This window comes from Macaca mulatta, chromosome 6 (genome assembly GCF_049350105.2).
Source record: "Macaca mulatta isolate MMU2019108-1 chromosome 6, T2T-MMU8v2.0, whole genome shotgun sequence".
NCBI lineage: Eukaryota > Metazoa > Chordata > Mammalia > Primates > Cercopithecidae > Macaca > Macaca mulatta.
This window is the reverse complement of record NC_133411.1, coordinates 130,299,605-130,315,485: the sequence shown is the minus strand read 5'-3', so window position 1 is coordinate 130,315,485 and position 15,881 is coordinate 130,299,605.

The following is a 15,881-nucleotide window of genomic DNA, read 5'->3' as shown; positions in this document are numbered from 1 at the left end:
CAATAAACCCCTGCTTTGTTCTTTCTTCTCCAGATTTATCTGAGGCCTATATGTATGTCCTAGATCATAATTCTACTTCTTGTATATCATTTCCAAATAAAATCTTTTCCTTTCATATTTGAAAGAAAATGTTTATGTTGATATAATCTGGTGTGAAGTAGGGGCTGAGGGACCAGTGGTTCTGGTAACTACATAAGGCCTGCTGTACCCAAACTCGGGACCCTTGACATCCCTGCTTCCGCAGGTTGACTATTTACCCATGGAGAGTATTTCATAGATTAAACTCCCAGTGTTTTGTTTTGGTTGAGTTTTTGGTTTTCTTTGGGATTTGCTTATGAGAGATCTTTTGACCTTCTGTTAATGAGAACTTATGAGGAACTTCTCTCTTCTGTTTATGTAGTGTCCTATTCAAACAAGGCTTTTTCACTGCTGGTTTATGAAGGATTTTCCTTCCTGTTGAGAATGCTTTGTTGTCCTTCCTGGGGTGAATATGTACTTTACTTTTTGGTTTAGTTATACATGTCTGATATTTCACCTCAACACCAATTAAAGGTGTGACGGTGTGTTCACCCTTAGCACCAACTCTTCTAGATAAATTTATTTACAACACGTACTCTCAAAGTTCAAAGACATGACAACGTAGTACCCGTCTTTGAGACTTCAGCCCATGACATGTTCAAACATTATGGGGATCAAACAGCTTGTTTTGCTTATAGCTAAACTAAAACACTGTGGCTATAAAAGTATACAGTCCAAATAGGATCCATATCTCAACTGATATCTCAGGATTGCCAAACACATTAAGGACTCAGACTTCCTCATTACAAAATGCCGCCTCAAAGCTAGCTGCAACTCTAGAGCCATCCCCTCCCCTTCCTATACCTCTTCCTTTTTATTCTTCTCTAAGCTAAACTCTCCTGTTTCCAAAATTCCTCAGCTATTCTGGCATATTGAATTTTTAAGGAAAAACATTTGAGAAAAAGCAGGTAAAAAAAAATCATTTGAACCTTAGTGCTGCATCTTAAAAGCAAAAAATAAAATTTTCATGTAATAGGCACCCTCCTTATACTAGAAGGGAACACAGCACTCTTATCTTCAAGGACAAGGAATTGAAATCAAGAATATACTGTACAGATCTTATAAAAATAATTATTTTATCTTTTATGCTTCCTTACATAATGTGGTCACATTTTCACAGTTAACTATGTTTTGTTCAATCCAGTATATATTAGTAACTGACTCCAACTGCTTTACCCAACATTTGGTTCGACAGCCTTCATAAGGTTACTTATCAAGACAATGTAAGAAAATCTTAAATTTAGCCTTAACCCACTTTGTCAGAAATATAATTTGGATCCAACTCTCTTCTTATAAACCAGTGAATTTATAATGTTATGTTTTAGTCATGATTTTTAAAATAAAAACTATAATATTTTTCTGTAAGATCTTTTGTTCATCTGTAATTTTTATGTCTATGTGTTATATGTATATATTTTTTCTATCAAAACATATAAAGACCTGTGACACGAAACTAACCCAGAAGCATATTGACTGAGAAAAGGGCAGCCATGTTTCCCATGTTGCTGGAGAGGGCTCCAGACAAACGTCTTGTCTGTGCCTCTGAGCTGAGGTGCTTCCTATAACCCTAGGTGAGACACTGTGTCAGAAAACTCCTCCCACTAGCTGCCTGCAAAGGGCATTCAACAGAGATTTCTGTTTTGGACTTGGAAACTGCCCAGTTGAGACTCAGCTGTTTTCTACCAATCAGGATGCTTGGTCTCCTCTGATCTGCAGATGGCTTTTTTCAAAAAATATAGCTTGTCTTTATTTTTCCTCCACAGACTTCATGGTCTTTTGTTAACAGAACTTGATTGGCTTAAAGAAAAAATTAAGTGCTTATCAAGTAATTTATCAAAAATATAGTAATTAACCCAAATGCCTTTGACAGGCATGATCGTCTGCACCCAGAAAAAGGTTTTGATTTTAATTCTGATTATTATTTTTTTTTAATTTTAAACTATCTTTTGAATCACAGCTTTTTCCTGTGTTATAGTTCCTACCAAATTTTAAGTTGGAAGTGTTGTCTTGTGCTTTTAAAATAATTTTACTTCTCAAGATAGAGTTTTTCTTTTCAAGTTTTTTAGATTCCTACCTCGATAATTCAGTATTTTACTGCATCTCACTACATGGGATTTACAAGTCATGCATTCACACATCATTGCTTTCTGCTCTCCTTCTTTCTCTCCTTGAAATGCTACACCATTTTGCTTAACTAAAGTGGTGACTCTTTCCAACATATTTTTTGTCAGTTCCTGTATACCTTTTTTTTTTTTTTTTTTTTTTTTTTTTTTTTTTTTTTCAGTTCTGACTGCTATTGTGGCCTGTTGCTGAGAATGTTTGTCTTAAAGGCCTAGGAGAACAATGTTTCCTTCAGTATAACTTGATTCTGTACTCTTCACTTTTCTTGATGCGCCTAAATTATTTCATGTATCCAGGCAGTTTCACATGCTCTTGCTTTTTCTAAAAGCCATGCATGCCCTTGCTCAAAGTATTGATTTTCTTGTTTACATTATTCTTCTATAATATGGTGTATACTGATAACTTTAGACATACACTCTTTCAATGTCAACTTGAATTCAAGTACCTTCTCATTAAGTTCAATTTCCAACTTATCTAAATGTGCTTCCCGTAAGAAAAAAAAAATCATACTGCAGCAGGTTTTTCTTTACCTTTTAATTAGTCAGCCTAGGAAATGGAGATTTTGTGTTTTATTAAGATGGTCTATTGTGCTTTTTACTGTCTTTACTAGGTTTCGGATTTCCTGGAAAAATTGAGTCATCTCTAATAAGTGATGCTAAATCTTCTTTAACCTACATGTATGTGAATGTGTTCTTGATGTGAATATTCTAAAAACCATGTAAAATTTATAAAGTCCTAATGGTCTTGGTGCAATGCTGTCAGTCATTACTCTGGTTGTTATTTTAAAATACTGAATAAAATAGAAGTAACTAAATGTTCTTGTTAATTGTTAGTTACAATGAATTCACATCAGATTTTTAACCATGGCTATTGTAATTTTTTTCATCTACAGTTTTGGTTCTTCTAGAAAGGCATCGCCAATAGATGCATGAAAAAGACCAACAAGTACTCTTAAATGCAGGTTTCTCATAATTTTAAAAATCGATAGGCTAAAAACTTCTAGAACTATATTAAAAATAACAGACAAATTCATACAAGATTAAACAGAACAATAATTATGAAAGACTAAACTGCTGAACAATTGAATTTTATGACTTTTATTTAAAATATTGCTGTTGTTAAATATTTTATATTTCATATTTAAGGAAACTTTTTTCTTTTAAGGTACCTATAGCTTACAGAAACTTGGTAAATTATACTGTTATGACTAAAATGGAAATGTTTGTCTTTTCTCCATATCGGATCTCCCCAAACTATGAAAGCTGCAGATTTTATCTATGGTACCTATAAGCAATTTAAAGTATGATATGTAAGTAAACAAAAGAGGGAGAAAAAAATAGTTTTTAAATAAAGAGAATTGAATCTTTCTAAAATTAGAATTATTTGTTTTATCATGGCATTTCACCACAATTGAACATTAAACCAGGGAATAAGAAAGAGAGAAGAAACTATGTATTTCCTGGTTTAGAGAATTCTGGGAACATTAATCTCTCCATATATATATATTTTTTATGTTGATAAGATCATGAGCCTAGATTTCCGAGGCTCTGTCACAGTATTAAATTAGGCCTTTACTTTTCAAAGCAGATTTCCAAAAGATGCTCCAAGATAAATGTATGCATGGTAAAATGATCTTGAGAAATGCTGCCGACCATAATTACCTCCTGAAAATTTAAGTATCCACTATCACAACTTAAGATCTGATAACCCTGAAGTACATAAAGCTATTTAATTTGATTCATAATTTCCAAGCTTATTTATCATGGGATGCTTTTTAACTAATAACCCCTGTTATAATCCTGCCAAACCAGTTTCTCTATAGTACATTCTAAGAAATGTGGGTCTAGGTGATCTAAGGAAATAAGATGAGGTTATGTTATTGTAAATTCCCTAGAACTGGTTTTCCTGATTTAAAATATATTTTGAAGTCTTTATTGTCACAAATATACAAAAATACATGTATATATTAATAATATATATTCTGACATAACTATAATATGATGCCCTTTTTGTTATACATCTGCTGTCTCTTCTATAAATAGTAAAACAACAAATATTACTCCTTTTTTAATATTAGGAGGAAATATATCTGAGTTGTATACTTTCTTTTAATACAACTAAAGTGTTTGTTAGCAATTAGAAAACTGATAAACCAAATGATTTATTTCACTAATACTTTATTTTTTGACATACATTTCTTTACTTTTTTATTAGTTTGCCTATTTTAAAAAATATGCATCTTTGATATGTTTAATTTGGGTAGACTGGCTCACATTCTTTCACAAAAGCATCCAGTTAGCATATTTAATACATATATTTTGTGATATTTTCTAAATAATAACCTTTTAGAGTATTATCTTTGTATACTCAATGAAATTTTTAAATGTTATTATATACATTTAGAAAAAACTTATACTGTGCAATCAAGAAAACTGAATCCTAGATATTAAAAAATAATGTGGTATAACTGCCCAATGGGTTTATCTTGACAACTGTTCAGATAGAGCCTATTTATCTATACAGGGAAATTGCAACAGAGAAAGAGTGTAATACAGGCAGAGCTAGCTAAATGGGAGGCAAAGTTATATTATTACTCAAGACACCCTCTTCAAAAATATGGAGACTAGGGTATTTTAAAGATAGTTTGAGGATAACTGGCTACCCATATGCAAAAGATTGAAACTGGACCCATTCCTTATACCATATAAGAAAAATCAATGCAAGATGGATTAAACAGTTAAATATAAAACCTCAAACTATAAAAACTCTGGAAGACAACCTAGTTAATGTCACTCAGGACATAGGCAAAGATTTCATGATGAAGACATCAAAAGCAATTGCAACAAAAGCAAAAATTAACAAATGGGATCTAATTGTAAAGAGCTTGTGCACAGCAAAAGAAACTGTCAACAGAGTAAAGAGACAACATACAGAATGGGAGAAAATTTTGCAAACTATGCTTCCAACAAAAATCTAATTTCCAGCATCTATAAGGAGCTTAAGCAAATTTACAAGAAAAAACAACCTCATTAAAAAGTGGGCAAAGGATATGAATAGACACTTTTCAAAAGAAGAAACACATGCAGCCAAACAATCATATGAAAAAAAAAGTTCAACATCATCGATCATTAGAGAAATGCAAATCAAAACCACAATAAGATACCATCACACGCCAGTCAGAATGGCTATTATTGAAAAGTCAAAATATAAAAAGATGCTGGCAAGGATGTGGAGGAAAAGGAGTGCTTATACACTGTTGGTGGGAGTGTAATGAGTTCAACCATTGTGGAAGTCAGCGTGGTGATTCTTCAAAGACCTAAAGACAAAATTACCATTTAACCCAGCAATTTCACTACTAGGTATATACCCAAAGTAATATAAATCATTCTATTATAAAGAAACGTATGCACATGTGTTCATTGGAGCATTATTCACAATAGCAAAGACATGGAATCAACCTAACTGCTCATCAGTGATGGACTAGATCGAGAAAATGTGTTAAATATACACCATGGAATATTATGCAGCCATAAAAAGAAGATCATGTTCTTTGCAGGGACATGGACGGAGCTGGGAACCATTATCTTTAGCAAACTAACACAGGATCAGAAAACCAAATACCACTTGTTCTCACTTATGAGTGGGGGGCTAAATGACGAGAACACATGGAGACAAGAGAGGGGAACAATGCACACTAGAGACTATTGAAGGGTGGAGGATGGGAAGAGGAAGAGGATCAGGAAAAATAACTAATGATTACTAGGCTTAATATACCTGGATGATGAAATAATCTGTACAAAAAAAACCCATGACACAAGTTTACCTATGTAACAAACCTGCACATGTACTCCTGAACTTAAATAAAAGATATGATACCATTTTTTTTACAATACAATAATTTATTATTTTTGTAACAATACTAACTTAATGTTATAGAACAACAGAAATTTTGACCATATATAATTACTATTCTCTGTAGTGCAGCATTGCCATTTTAGAAATTTGTGCAAAAAATAATATTAACTAATATTTTAAAATAAAAAAATAAAGATAGTTTGTTGGGCAGCTGGCTAGGGAATAAGGACTACTGATTAGTCCGGTCACAGATGAAATCACAGGGGATCAAATTGGGTTCTTCTTGCTGCTTTCTGTTCCTACGTAGGATCACAGAACTAGTTGAGTCAGATTATTGTTCTGGGTGATGCCAGCTGGTCCATCAGAATGCAGACTCTGAAAAATGTATTGAGCCCAATTTTACGTTTTACAATAGTGATGTTATCTATAGGAGCATTTGAGAAGGTAAGGAAACTTGTGGCCTCTGTCTGCATGACTCCTAAACCCTAATTTCTAATCTTGTGGCTAATTGGTTAGTTCTCCAAAAGTAGTCTGGTTCCCAGGCAAGGAGGGAGGATTGTTTTGGGAAAGTGCTGTCATCATCTTTGTTTCAAAGCAAACTATAAACTAAATTCCCCCTCCGGTTAGCTCAAACTAAGCTCAGGAATTAACAAGGGCTGTTTGGAGGTTAAAGGCAAATTGGAGCTGGTTAGGTCAGATCTCTTTCACTGTTGTAATTTTCTCACTGTTAGAATTTTTGCAAAGACTCTTTCAATGGTGTGTGACTTTAAAAAATTTCTTTTACCTTTTCTGAGACTTTAATTCTTCATCTGTAAAACTGGGGTAATAAGGAAACTTACCTCATGGTTATTGAGGATTAAAGAACACCATGATATCAATGTATAAATATTAGTTACTTGTAAATGAGTCCTGTCTTTGTGGTTTCCCTGAAAGAGCAGCAGCTCAAGCAACGGCAAGAACATTTTCTCAGGGCTGACACCATAGCCTTCCCTTGAACCTCAGCTCCCAGAGTTCTCTAAATTAGGAAATAAATACTTTCTATTTTCTTTTCTATACCCACTGTCATGATGAAACCAAGAAATCTAATTTTCAAAAGGCTCCATTTTCCCCCTTTAAAAATAATTATTCTGCCCCCTTTTGCTGTTGTTGCTATTGTTGGAAGATTTGTTGTTCAATATATGAAAACAATTAAAAATGATAATAAAAACTCTAAGGCAATCACTTGTGCCAAATTTAGTAATCATTTCTTTGCCAGTGCATTTTCAGATCCCACTTACTCATGTGTTGAACGTGCCGCAATTCTCAGTCCTTTAGATGACAGTCCAAGAGATCTAAATTTATATACTGCTCATCTTATTGTCAGCTGTTGACTTTTTCAGTCAGTAACTTTTTACATGGGAAACTAAAACCTACTTTGTTTCTTCTTCATTGTTTTTCTGTCCATTTAGTGAAAGATTTCTAATCCTCAATCCTGACTTTCTGGAAGGAATAAAAAGGGAAGAGAATCTTCAAACAACTTGCTGACATTATGTTATGAGTCAGGAGGAAGATCAAGGGTAGAATCCAAGCCTCTTAATACTCAAAGCTTTCTAGATATGCTTGCCTGTTTTTCAAGGAAAGGTTTCTAATTTGGCTAACTTGAAGTTTAATGGGGCTTAAGGGAGTCATTGCTTATGATTTCTCCTAACTGTTCTAATACGCATATGGCATATTTTGAAACTTTTTAGAATTTCTCTCCTGTGAGTGCTATTACTTACTGAAGCGAAAATCTTGCCAACTTGATCTCCTTGGTGGTTTCTTTACTCCTGAGACAGATCATTAATGAGGCTGCGTGCAGCACATCCTGTGCTCTGCTTAAAAAACGGATAGTGAATTTATATGATGGGGATACATAACTCTTTCTGAATGTATAAATTATCTGCTTATACCTTTGCAAGCTCATAAAAGACATGTAAAAATTGAGTGAATAGGGCCCAATGGTACTCTGTTGCTCTGTCTTGCATAATAATATGGTATAATTTATCGTGGTTGTCCCATACAACAGAAGCAATATATTTAAAAGACACCTGGGGATATAAAAATAAATGAGATTTATGTTTGCATGCATTTGGAAATGCTGATGATTAAAATTAAATTGCACAAAATACAGCAAAACGAGAATATTTTTTAAGGTGAATATGATCAATTCTTCCTGACAAAATGCTGCTAAAATAAGGTATGCTTTATTGTTTTAAAAACTGTGTTATTGAGAAAAATTGGTAAATTTAAAGGGCTACATTCACAAATTAAAAACACAAAAAATACTTATTAAGCATGTATGGGCAAAGCTCTTTACAAGAGCATTCTTCAGGAATTTCATAATAGATCAAGAGATATGAGATAAGATTAAAACTATAATTCAAGACAGAATGTGATGAGTGGTTTATTCAAAATGTAACTGTGGGAAGGTCTAAATAGAAGAAAATAATCTAAATTTGCTAAGGTCATTTTTATTTAAATTTTACTAGTTGTCTTAAGTTTGACGTGAGTCTGATTTGCAAATAGCCTTAATTTTGAGAGAATAATAGGATAACGTAACCAATGCAGTGAATGCTCACTATGTCCCAGGTATAACATCAAACATACTCATAATTATTATATTGTTTAATTCCTGCAACAACTTTTTCAAGAAGTTATTACTAGTTGTATTTTACAGATGATGGAACAGACTCACAGTAATCAAGTAGTTTTCTATGGTTACTAGGTGACACAATAAAAAATAGAAGCTGGGATTCTTGGATATCAAAACTTCATTATCTTACCTCCTTATAAATTTCTATTAAAAAATTGTATGCTTTTTCTAAAGTTTCTGTATAAGGAACCACATTTAAACAGAAGAAATTGTCACAGTTAATTATAAAGAAATGAAATATTTTATTATATGTATTTTTTAAATTATGAAAACCATAGGTCAAAAGAAGCAATAGAATGTTAACTGGTATATGTGGAGAAGACAGATTCTTAATTTTAATTTTTTCATATGGAAACCATATGTGTGTGCATATAGATGCACAATATACTATATATATGTATAATACATATATGCATAAAATTCACTATATGTAGTATATCTAGCATATATATAATATACTATATATAGCATATATGTATATAAAATATATATTTTTTCTGTCCACAGGACAAGGATTTTAGTCTATTTAATTTTTATATTTAAGTTCCTAGATTGACACATGATAGATGCTTGCTTGAATGAAATACTACAATTTAATTCATGTAATTAGGCCATGCCTTTTTTATAAATTGTATAATAAATTGGTGTTTTAATTATTTCTGAAAATGGTGTGTAAGATTTATATAAAGTAAAACTTAAACTTATATATTTATTTTAAATGAATACATTTTGAAACCACAGTTTGACACTCCTGAATTAATATAGTTTAAGAGAGAAAGAGCACATGAGTAAAGGAATCTATACCTCCCCAAACTGAATATAATAGACTCTTGATTAAGCCTAAACTGAAAACAGAATGTGTTGGAGAATGGTCAAAAAATGTGTAGTGTTGTTTAATTAGAAATCTTTCTTTGTACATGGATATCTAAACAGATTCTTGGTGTATTAGTCCATTTTCATGCTGCAGATAAAGACATACCTGAGACTTGGAGGAAAAAGAGGTTTAATTGCACTTGCAGTTTCATGTTGCTTGGGAGGCCTCAGAATCATGGAGGGAGGCAAAAGGCAATTTTTACAAGGTGGTGGCAAGAGAAAATGAGGAAGATGCAAAAGCAGAAACCCCCGATAAAACCATCAGATCTCTTGAGACTTACTCACTACAACGAGAACAGTATGGGGGAAACCACTCCCATGATTCAAATTATCTCCCACTGGGTCCCTCCCACAACACATGGGAATTACAGGAGTATAATTCAAGATGAGATTTGGGTGAAGGCCCAGACCCAAACCATATTATTCTGCTCCTGGCCCCTCCAAATCTCATGTCCTCACATTTCAAAACCAATTTCATGCCTTCTCAACAGTCCCCCAAAGTCTTAACTCACTTCAGCATTAACCCAAAAGTCAACAGTCCCAAGTCTCATCTGAGACAAGGCAAGTCCCTTTCACCTATGAGACTGTAAAATCAAAAGCAAGGTAGTTACTTCCTAGATACAATGGAGGTACAAGTATTGGGTAAATACAGCCATTACAAATTGGAGAAATTGGCCAAAACAAAGGGGTTACAGGGTCCATGCAAGTCCAATATGCAGCGGGACAGTCAAATCTTAAAGCTCCACAATGATCTCCTTTGACTTCATGTCTCACATCCATGTCACGCTCATGAAGAGGTGGTTTCCCATGGTCTTGGGCAGCTCCACCCCTGTGGCTCTGCAGGGTACACCCTCCCTCCTGGCTGCTTTCAAGGGCTGGCACTGAGTGTCTACAGCTTTTCTGGGTGTATGGTGCAAAGTGTCAGTAAATCTACCATTCTGGGGTCTACAGGACAGTGGCCCTCTTCTCATAGCTTCACTAGGTGGTGCCCCAGTGGGGTCTCTACGTGGGGGCTCTGACCCCACATTTCCTTTCCACACTGCCCTAGCAGGGGTTCTCCATGAGAGCCCTACCCCTGCAGCAGACTTCCGCCTGCACATTGAGGCATTTCCATACATCTTCTGAAATCTAGGCAGAGGTTCCCAAACCTCAGTTCTTGAATTCTGTGCACTGACAGGCTCAACACCAACTGGAAGCTGCCAGGGGTTGGGGCTTGCATCATCTGAAGCCATGGCCCAAGCTCTATGTTGGGCCCTTTCCACCAGAGCTGGAGTGGCTGGGACACAGGGGTAGAAAGTCCCTAGGCTGCACACAACTCGGGGACCCTGAGCCCTGCCTAGGAAACCACTTTTTCCTCACAGGCCTCCAGACCTGTGATGAGAGGGGCTGCTGTGAAGACCCCCGAAATGCCCTGGAGGCATTTTCCCCATTGTCTAGGGGATTAACATTTGGCTCCTTGTTGCTTATGCATATTTCTGCAGTTGGCTTGAATATCTCCTCAGAAAATAGGATTTTCTTTTTTATCACATTTTCAGGCTGCAAATTTTTCAAACTTTAATGCTGTGTTTCCCTTTAAAAATCGAATGCTTTTAATAGCACCCGAGTCGCCTCTTGAATGCTTTGCTTAGAAATTTCTTCTGCCAGATATCCTAAATCATCTCCCTCAAGTTCAAAGTTTCACAAATCTCTAGGGCAGGGTCAAAATGCTGCCAGTCTCTTTACTAAAACATAACTGCTCCAGCTTCCAACAGATTCCTCATTTCCATCTGAGACCCTTCACCCTGGACCTTATTGTCCATATCACTATCAGCATTTTTGTCAAAGCCATTCGTCTAATCTCTAGGAGGTACTAAACTTTCCCACATTTTCCTGTGTTCTTCTGAGCCCTCCAACTTTTTCCAACCTCTGACTGTTACCCAGTTCCAAAGTCATTTCCACATTTTCGGGTATCTTTTCAGCAATGCCTCACTCTACTGGAACCAATTTACTGTATTAATTCATTTTCATGCTACTTATAAAGAGATATCTGAGACTGGGACGGAAAAGAGGCTTCATTGGACTTACAGTTCCACAAGGCTGTGGAGGCCTCAGAGTCATGTTGGGAGGTGAAAGGCAATTCTTACATGGCAGTGGGAAGAGAAAATTAAGAAGATGCAAAGGTGGAAACCCCTGATAAAACCATAAGTTCTCTTGAGACTTATTCACTACCATGAGAACATTATGGGTGGAACCATCGCCATGATTCAAATTATCTTCCACCAGGTCCCTCCTACAACATGTGGGAATTATGGGAGTACAATTCAAGATGATAATTTGGGTGTGTGCACAGAGACAAACCATATCACGTGAAAAGAAATTATCTTCAATGAAGAGTTAGCCAGATGCCACAAGCATTAACACACTCCCAAAGCTTCAAGGACAGACAAAAGATAGGATGCTGAGAATGATGGTCAATATAATATCCATTCTATCATGGACTTCTCTCCAGATCCTAAAGAAAACTACTACTAAGTTTTCTTTTTTTTAAGAACAAACAAAACAACTATCTCACAACTCTGTAATACATAAAGAACACATTCTTAATTTTCTAAAATAATTTTTTGGAAAAAGAATCACAAATCCCATTTCATCAGAGCCGTCCCATTGAGAACACCAGTGCATTATTATCAAGAGTCCTGGCTGTTCCAAAAGACCACCAGGATGGCTAAATAGTACAAAGAAGAGCTTTATTGGTTATATCAGTTTGCAAACTGGGAAGAGATAAGGCTCCGGTGTGACCCAAACGTGCTCTCCCTTCAGAGAGGGGAATGACAGGTACGACTTTATGGCCTATATGGCTGTATCACACAGTAGAGTCGTACATATTAGTATGTGACCATTTATCATTTGTAATGGGGATTTTAGGATTATGATATTTCTTAACATTTAAAAAACTATTTTTCAGAGAATGATTTCAAAGGAAGGATATAAATATCTGCCCCTTCTTGCTCTGGTTTTTAGTAAACAGACTGTTTTGGAAACAAAGAGACAGTAAACTGGTTTACTTTAGTCCCTGATAAGACACGTTCGTCTACCTATCTGTATATCTAGCAATGCATATCTTTTGGTTCAATATCGAGAAAATGTCCAAAAAATGTCACATCCGTTCCCTCTGCTTATCTGTTCCCAAGATAGACTTAACGTTCTACTTGGCTTGACTAAAGCTTAGACAGATGAGTGTATTCCTCACTTGAGGTCCTTGACCTCCCTCTTTACAGGGCATTTACTTAAAAAAAAAAAAAAGAACCAAAAAACAAACAAATATTCATAATTGTAAATCCCTTTTCTGTTCCTTTGAGATGCAAATTTTTTTTTTTTTTTTTTTTTTTAAGAGATACAGCAAATTTAATGAGTGGCTGGAGTGGAGAAGCATTTCAGACATGTTGTGACTACAGGCATAAATGTGAGAACTTGTAGGTTTTTTTTTTTTTTTTTTGAGACCTAGTTTAGCCCTTGTTGCCCAGGCTGAAGTGCAGCGGCGCAATCTCAGCTCACCACAACCTCCGCCTCCCTGGTTCAAGCGATTCTCATGCCTCAGCCTCCTGAGTAGCTGGGATTACAGGTGACTGCCACCACTCCTGGCTAATTTTTGTATTTTTAATAGAGACGGAGTTTTGCCATGTTGGCCAGGCTGGTCTCGAACTCCTGACCTCAGGTGAACCGCCCATCTTGGCCTCCCAAGAGATATAAATCTTTTAAAAGGGTTCTTACGAGTTTTACAAGCCAGGGCTGTTTCTCAAGGATCTGAAAGTCATATCTTCAAAATGTAATCATAGGGAGATAGCATCAACCCCTTCCAGTATCTGGGAAGGGATAACTTATGAAGAATGCCTTGCTCCAAGTTGTGAAACAACCTCGTGTCATAAAAATATGAGAAAGCTTACTTTGTTTTGAAGGGGGTAAGAGGCAATGCCAATTATCAAAAGGAATGGCCCATGATCTTCTCTATGCAGCTTTTTAAAACCTCCAGTCTTTTCTTTGAATTGAAGGTAAGCTCAGACTGCTTCTGGCCTCCACTCCACTGCAATAGCCTTGAGTAAAATCTCCCTGATTGTCTACTCAAATTTTCTTCTGATATCTGCTAAAATACCAATTCTACATCTGCCTAATTTTGTAAATGTGTAAGAAAAGCATATTAAAAATGAAATAAAATATCAAAAGATAAATTAAATGGTGACCTAACCCAAATTTTTAATACATTGTTTCAAAGAGTCTGGAAATAATTGAGAAAATCAGTGACTTAGGTCAGTATATTCAAAAGTCTGTTTCATGAAACACTAGCCCCCAGAATGCTATAAGGAATATATTTCTCTGGGTAAATAATTGTGGAAAATGCTGCATGTTATATTATCAACATGAAGATTCAAATTGCACAGTTTATAAAATCTAAGCATTTTGCGGTAAACCATGAGAATGTCTATAACTCAATAATTCCAAATTTATTTTTCTAAGGAAGTTTTCTAATTGGCTTAGGATTCTCTTTCTAGAGCTCATTTACTATACATACACATACTATATTGAGTAAACCTACAAGTTAGGAAGAATATTAAAATTTACTAAAATTATTTTGATCTTTAATATTATCCTAATTGAGTTTTTATAGCAGGATTTGGCACATTTTTGTGTTTTAATTTTAAATACTTTTATCAGCTTCTTATTTCTCCTAAAACAAAACCAAAGTACCATAAAGTAGCATTCCAAATTTGTGTGTTGCCCCAGCTATCATTGACCCGATCTGTTTATGCTTCTGCAAAAGAAGCTATGTATAATTTTTATGACTTTTCTTTTTTTACTGTTGTAAACATGGTTTCTTCTGTCTGTGACCCCCTCCCAGTTTCACCCTCCTGAAATATATTTATTGGTCTTTTAAGGCCCAGTGCAAACACTGCGGTGTCCATGATAAAATGGTGTTAAACATCCATGTCAGCCCACTTTTACAGGAAAAACCTCCTGTACGGAGACTGGAAGAGTAGATTCTGTTCTCTGCAACTAAATCCTGACCTTTAAATGTCATATCTTCTGAGAATTCTCTCATTTTGGGGTTATTTAGCTGTTTCCTTATGGCAATTTGTATACATTAAGAGTAAGGGTTAATTTTTATTTTATGCTTATTCCCTACAGTGAAATCTTACCACACTTTATAATTGCCACTTCATTCTTAAAAAAAAAAAAAAAAAAAAAAAAATCCTTTCTAGTTTGTAAGTATTAATATTTTTGTTGTCCTTTCAAACTACCACATTAGTGAATTCATTTTTTAATCACAAATACATGCTTAATTTTAATAAATGTCCTTATGAAATCTATTAGGATAATTGCTATAATACACCCCTTAACAGTTTATATTAATTTCGAATGTCTTTGTTTTTTGTTTTTGTTTTTTTTGAGACGGAGCCTCGCTCTGTCGCCAACGCTGTAGTGCAGTGGCGCCGTCTTGGCTCACTGCAACCTCTGCCTCCCAAGTAGCTGGGATTACAGGCACGTGCCACACGCCCAGCTAGTTTTTTGTATTTTTTAATAGAGACGGGGTTTCACTGTGTTAGCCAGGATGGTCTCAATAACTTGACCTCGTGATCCGCCCGCCTCGGCCTCCCAAAGTGCTGGGATTACAGGCGTGATCAAATGTTATTTTTTTAAATCAACTAGACATATGATTAGGTTATCTTCATTCACTTTTCCATAATAAACTCACAGATTTATTTTTCAATTACATATTTTTTTTGTTTCTTAGTGAACTAAATTTGACCACTGCATTTATTAATCCCTTTTCTTAAATTTTGGTTTATTTTCTAATATGTTGTTATGATATTTTGATCAATGTTTCTTCTTTGCCAAATATTAGAATCACCTTTGGCATTTAATTTAAGAAAAACAAATTAAAAAACCCAGCTCCGGATGCCAAATGCATTTCCAGAGTTTCTAATTTATTTAACATTAGATGGGAGTTATTTAAAAAATCTAATATGCAGCTATAGTTAAAATAATTTGGTTTCAATATTTCATGTTAATATCAACATTTTTAAAGTTATAAACTTTCCATCAATTATTTTTATGATGTTATTTCATAATTTTTGTTAGGTATCACTGTCCTATTATTATGTATTATATAATTACAGTTGTAACTTACTCATTTTTTTCAATTAATAAAAAGTTTTTTATTACTATCTAGTTGTATTCGTTTGGTTATTATTAAACTTGAATTATAGTACCATTATATTATAATAAAATACAAGTTATATTTTCTATT